We start from the raw sequence: 5,537 nt of genomic DNA, 5'->3' as shown, positions 1-5,537 counted from the left end.
TACCAGTAAGAGATTTAACACAGAAGTTTGTGCCTCACAGCATGGTTGCAGCAACACAGATAACAGAACCTTCAGTCCATTCAGATAAAATCTTGTACAAACCTCCCACTCATTCAGATGGGGAACCAATGCCTGGCATAGGCTTGTTGTTTTCTGTATATTCAGAGGGCTTTCAGAAAATAAAGTTGTTTTTTGTTTTGTTTTGTTTTTTGTGGGCATAAATGCAGTGGGATCTAGCGGGTATTGGATGAAATATTTATTTTTGTATTTTACTGGTTACTCAACCCATATGAATCATCACTTCAGTCCCTGATTGGTCCTGAGCCAGCATCCCAGAACAAGCTTTTACTTTAGGTCCTGTACCGAGCTAAGCAGTCTTTGCAAATTACCACCTCAGACTGCTCCCAGGCAAAGTGCCTGGGCTAAGCTGTCTAATAGGTCCTGGGCCAGGGTAAAGCTAAGTCACACATTCTCCAAGACAGCTTGCAAACTCAGTATATATCTTTATTTTTTAGGCCATAAAAACCTTAAACCCCAGTGGACAACTTATTCAAGCTTCTATCTCTGCTGGCAGAGAGCTTCTTTTGCCACTTATTTAAACTTTACTCCGAACAGTTTCCTTTGTCTACAGTCCTTAATCTTCTTAAATGTAAAATAAAAGACTCTTAGTGTAATCTCAAATGAAAGAAAGGCTGTTACGTCTTGGTGCATTGTTAAAAGAACAATATTATCTGAACCTATGACACATTTTTGCAGTTTTCTTTTGATGTCAGGGTCTGCTTGAGTAATAAACTTTTCTCTTAAGATTAACTTTATCATAACCCAATAGGGAGATAGGAACATGTGTTTCACTAAAGCCTCTCTCAGGATTTTAAAAAAGGCTCTATAATTTTTCTGTGGTTTTAACCTATTATGAATAGTTTAGAGTAATTATGAAGTTTTGTCCTCTTCACTTGTAAGCCTTCCAGTAGGCTCACTAATTTTTTTTTCACTCCTCTATAGGATCAGTAAGATTCCAATCGAGTTTTCAGCACTCCGTCCTTTCCTATTACAAACAAGAATTCTGTTATCAGTTCAACATTTTTTATTCCTTTTCACCCTCCCTTTTTCAAGATTTTATAAAAGACATGTGGTTCATCCATGGATAACTCTGCTCTCTGTAAAGCTGCCTGCTTTAGGGCAACAGTTAGGGTTTGGTTTAGCGGTAATGTATCATCTATTCAGGTATGATTGAACACTTGAGTTAGATTTTGAAATATCTCTGTATATCCACCAGGGTCGTCAGAGGACATTTGCTTATCTTTTTCATTTTTTTGTCTAAGTCCTTGCAATGAGAAGAAAACTTCTGCTATACTAGTATCGCATCTATGGAGTATTTTCTACAGGGGCAACGGTGAGTTTGGGTTTTCCTTAGTGGCACAACAAGACAAGATGATGAAATGGCTATTGGAACTTCTAAATGAGGGTGGCAGGTATGACATTTAGAAGATACATTTGAGTGTTCCTCAGGGGCTTGTCTCTGACTTTAATGAATTATCTCTTTGAAACTTGCCTGTTATGACTGCCAAGAGGGCGGAGTCATTTTTACAATACTTAGAAAGATCTGGGTTGTCTCCCAAGTCAAAGTAAGGTTGTCCAAAAAAGAAAAAAAAATCATACTCTTTTCTTTGCCATCTGAAGAAAAGATATACCTGTTGAATAGTACTAAAGCGAACACTTCCCTCAGAAAACCAGGCATGTCTGTCCTGGAGCTGGTAGGGCTGTCATGCCCTTGAGCAATAAATGCATAAATAAACCACTTTCATTTTTCAGAGTCTCACAGTCAATGAAATTTCTGTGTTTCAGAATGTAATCTAGAGAGGTGCGTACTGCAGACAGTTTGTGAAGTTTCTAAAGAAATAAATAAAAAAATTTCCTATTCTCTTTTTCCCCCTTTTGAAATAGCCCTGACTGAATAAAAAGATAGGATATTCCTTGTTTTTGCATTCCTCTTGTCTTTTCTGAGTCTGGTGACTGACATAGGTGTCCCACATGGATGCAAGCTAAACCTTCACCCACAGTTCTAGGGGATCTAGACAGCAGGACAAGTAACGTTTTCCTGCACAGGCTTTAGCTCTCTACTGGTGACTCTTGGTTGATTTCTTAAGCCTACTCAACCCAGAAGATACCCAGAGTAACTTGGGAGCCTAAAAAAAAAGATTATATAGTCATTGGATTCTAGCAAGACACTTGTATAGAGTAAGAATTTTAATACTATTTATGGCTTCCCTTGCTATGGCTTAGAAAAAATACTGAAATTGCAGGAAATAAGATCGATTGACTTTGAAACATAAAATTCTCTGTTAGTTTAAATGTCAGTGCTGCTGGAGGAAGAAGGTGTGCCTCAAAACAAGTAAAGCTTGTATGGCTGGCTTTCATAAGACAGCACTTAGCTAAAATATGTCTCTCAAAGACACCTTCTTTCTAATTATTGAAAGTGGAAATTTTCTGTTTACTGATAGGGCACAGAGTTAGAGAGATCTAGCAGGGAGAGGAATTAAAATCCAAGGGTTTTGTGCAAAGTACGGACAAGGCTTCCCCAAGAGAAAAACCTCATTTCATTAAGTTTCATTTTAAGTTCTCAAATATTCCATGAAAATGCTGAATCCCAGGTTTATATAGTCAAAACTTAGAAAGGGAAGGTTAATGCTCTATCACCTGTCCCCACATTATGTGTCTCTGCAGAAAAAAGAAGATGTGTCTCACAAAGAAACTGTTTAGATATATATGGCTGTGCTGAGCTTTTTAAAGAGAAATAACCCACTAAACAGGGAAAATTTATTTGAATGTATGCCATTCCCTACAGTGTCATGAATGTCTATCATCGGCGTACAAAAAGACCCTTATCAAATAAAAATTTCTAGACCACAATTTTGAATTCTTCCTCTTTTGAAAGAAAAAAAATAGCAACTCTTTGAATTATATTTCTACTGACTGACTTTTACCAGTAAGCTTGTATCTCCAGGTCTCAACATTGCATACAAAGAAGAAATAGGAGGCATTAGCCACACAATGACAAAAAAACAAATAAACAAAATGCCACCGAAAAGCCTGGAATTTTTGGTGGCAACACTCTGATGGGCTGTCAGAAACGAGTTAGTTTTGAGGCCTTCACGTAACACCGTGGTATAGTCTTAACCAGAAATCTTCAATTAACTTAGATATCCTTTCAGTCCTATGTGACAGCTGGATCCTCTCTGAAAGAAAACAGTTGGAACAGAGGCAACATTTTCAACAGTGGAGGGTGAAAGGAGACTGCCAGTGTGTCTCCCAGAATCCCTTTCTCCTAAGCTTTGTAAGAATGGCAGGCAATCCATTGGATGTTACCTGGCACTGGTCCAGAGCTTTGTTTGCTCTCCAGAAATTAAAAAAAGAAAAAAACAAATAACAAAAACAAACAAACAAAAACTGAGAACAAGCTGCAGATATGAAAGCAAATAGAGGACAAGCTGAAGATATGAATGTAAATAGTTTGGAATGACACCCCTATTCACTTTTTTTTCTAATGGATTCTCTGTCACTTAAACTGGAGTCCAGTTGCATGATCTTGGCTAACTGCAAGCTCCATTTCCTGGGTTTATGCCATTCTCCTGCCTTAGCCTACCAAGTAGCTGTCACTAAAGGTGCCCACCACCACACCCTGCTAATTTTTTGTATTTTTGGTAGACTTCATGGGGGCTTCACCATGTTAGCCAGGATGATCTCGATCTTGATCTCCTCCTGATCTTCCTGCATTGGCCACCCAAAGTGCTTCAATAACAGTCATGAGCCACCATGCCCAGCCCCTATTGACCTTTTTAATTAAGGCCTTTCCAAGTCCATGAACCAAAAACAAACCTTGCTGTCCCCCAGTGAACCACAATGTATCAGTCTCTCATTTTTAGGTGACACACAGATCTTTTTAATCTCAAGAAAATTAAAAATTAGGAATGCAAAAGGCGAGATGACAATAAATGTTTAATATGTTAACTTCTGGTGGAGTAGAGTCAGTTGCCCACTTTGAGAAAGAGTCCGATATTTTTATGGACTCAGAAGGAAGAAAAGGTACTAACTAGTTTTGAAGAAAGCACTTCTCATCTTTTCTGGGTCCTTGTGCCTGGAACTATTAATGGCTGATGTAATGACTCAGCTTGGCTCAGGAACTTGGCCCTGAGCCACACAAGAGCTAAAGGGAAAGCATGGCCCAGGACCTTGGCCTGGGACCAGAGTCTTAAATGATAATTTACGGAAATTTGGCTCGGAGTCTGAAGCATGTTTAGTAATATAAGGTACCCTTTGTAACACATTGGAGTCCAATATGTACATGTTCTAAAAAAGAGAGAGACTATTTCCTGGAAGCACTCTGGTTACACAAAAGACACAACATTTTAATGCGGGGTCTTGTTTGTTTGTTTTTATCTGAGTAGCTGTGGGCATATCTTAAGCACACACACACACACAAAGTTGGGCTTTTTAAAAAAAATTATTTGCTTGGGCCACAGGATTGTGCAGGATTCTTAAATTTGTGTCTGCAGCCTGATATTTCAGGCTGTTTCTCTGCTTGCAGAAATTTTACCAATAATCCACCACAACTGTGTAGCTTTTCTTTGTCAATACTATTGGAGACCTAGATAGTTTCTGAGAGTCAAAAGCACATTGTTTGAAATTTCCTATGTGCAAGGATTTTTGCCCTGTGAAACAACCCACATCTTTGTAAATACTGTAAAATTGTTCCTGCTTTCTTAGCAGTCATATCAGAAAAGCCCACAAGAAACAACTCCCAAACGTCAGAGAAACATTCTCCCTGGAAACACTCAAAACCGCATTTGTTACCACAGGCTTTCTCATCTTCTTGATGCAGAGAATCTTTTAGTCACATCATCATCAGCTTTTCCAGTTTTTACATCCAACCCTCCACGTTCCTTACTACCCCTACAGGAAATGCCCAATGAATGAGGTGCCAGTAAAGTGCAAGTTTCTTTTTCATTGCAGTACCTTAAACAAATAAAGTAAGACCTGGGGAAGTTTTCTGATACATCAATAAATATATAGAGCCTTTCTAATATCTAGCCCTTTTTTTGATCTTAAATGGGAAGATGTTACGTTATTGCTAAGCCAAAATCTTACTGCTTCTGACAAATAGCCCTACAGTCAACAGAAAGATGCTGGGCCAAAATGCATTTCTTCTATAGCATGCCATAGTAAATAAAAAGCAGTCAAAGAGAGAAAGAGTGAAGAAAAGACAAGATGCTAATTTCCAGTAGAAAGAGAGACAGAGCCCTTTGAAAACCCTAATTTAAGTCATAGTGATCCCACAGATAAGAAAAAAAAGCAAAAAGTAAAAAGAAAGCAGGACATTTGACCTTTAGATACCCCAGCTCTAAACCTTTCCCATGCCAGGGCTAGGATGACATCTTTGGGTCTTTGCATTTTCTGGCATTTCTTGTTTTGTGGATGCCACTGCATTCTTCAGTGCCTGCAGCAGAGAAAGCTTGTGGTATGCCTGATTCACCTAAAGA

This window comes from Gorilla gorilla, chromosome Y (genome assembly GCF_029281585.2).
Source record: "Gorilla gorilla gorilla isolate KB3781 chromosome Y, NHGRI_mGorGor1-v2.1_pri, whole genome shotgun sequence".
Lineage (NCBI taxonomy): Eukaryota > Metazoa > Chordata > Mammalia > Primates > Hominidae > Gorilla > Gorilla gorilla.
The sequence above is the reverse complement of the archived record's forward strand: the minus strand, read 5'-3'. Positions refer to the sequence as shown.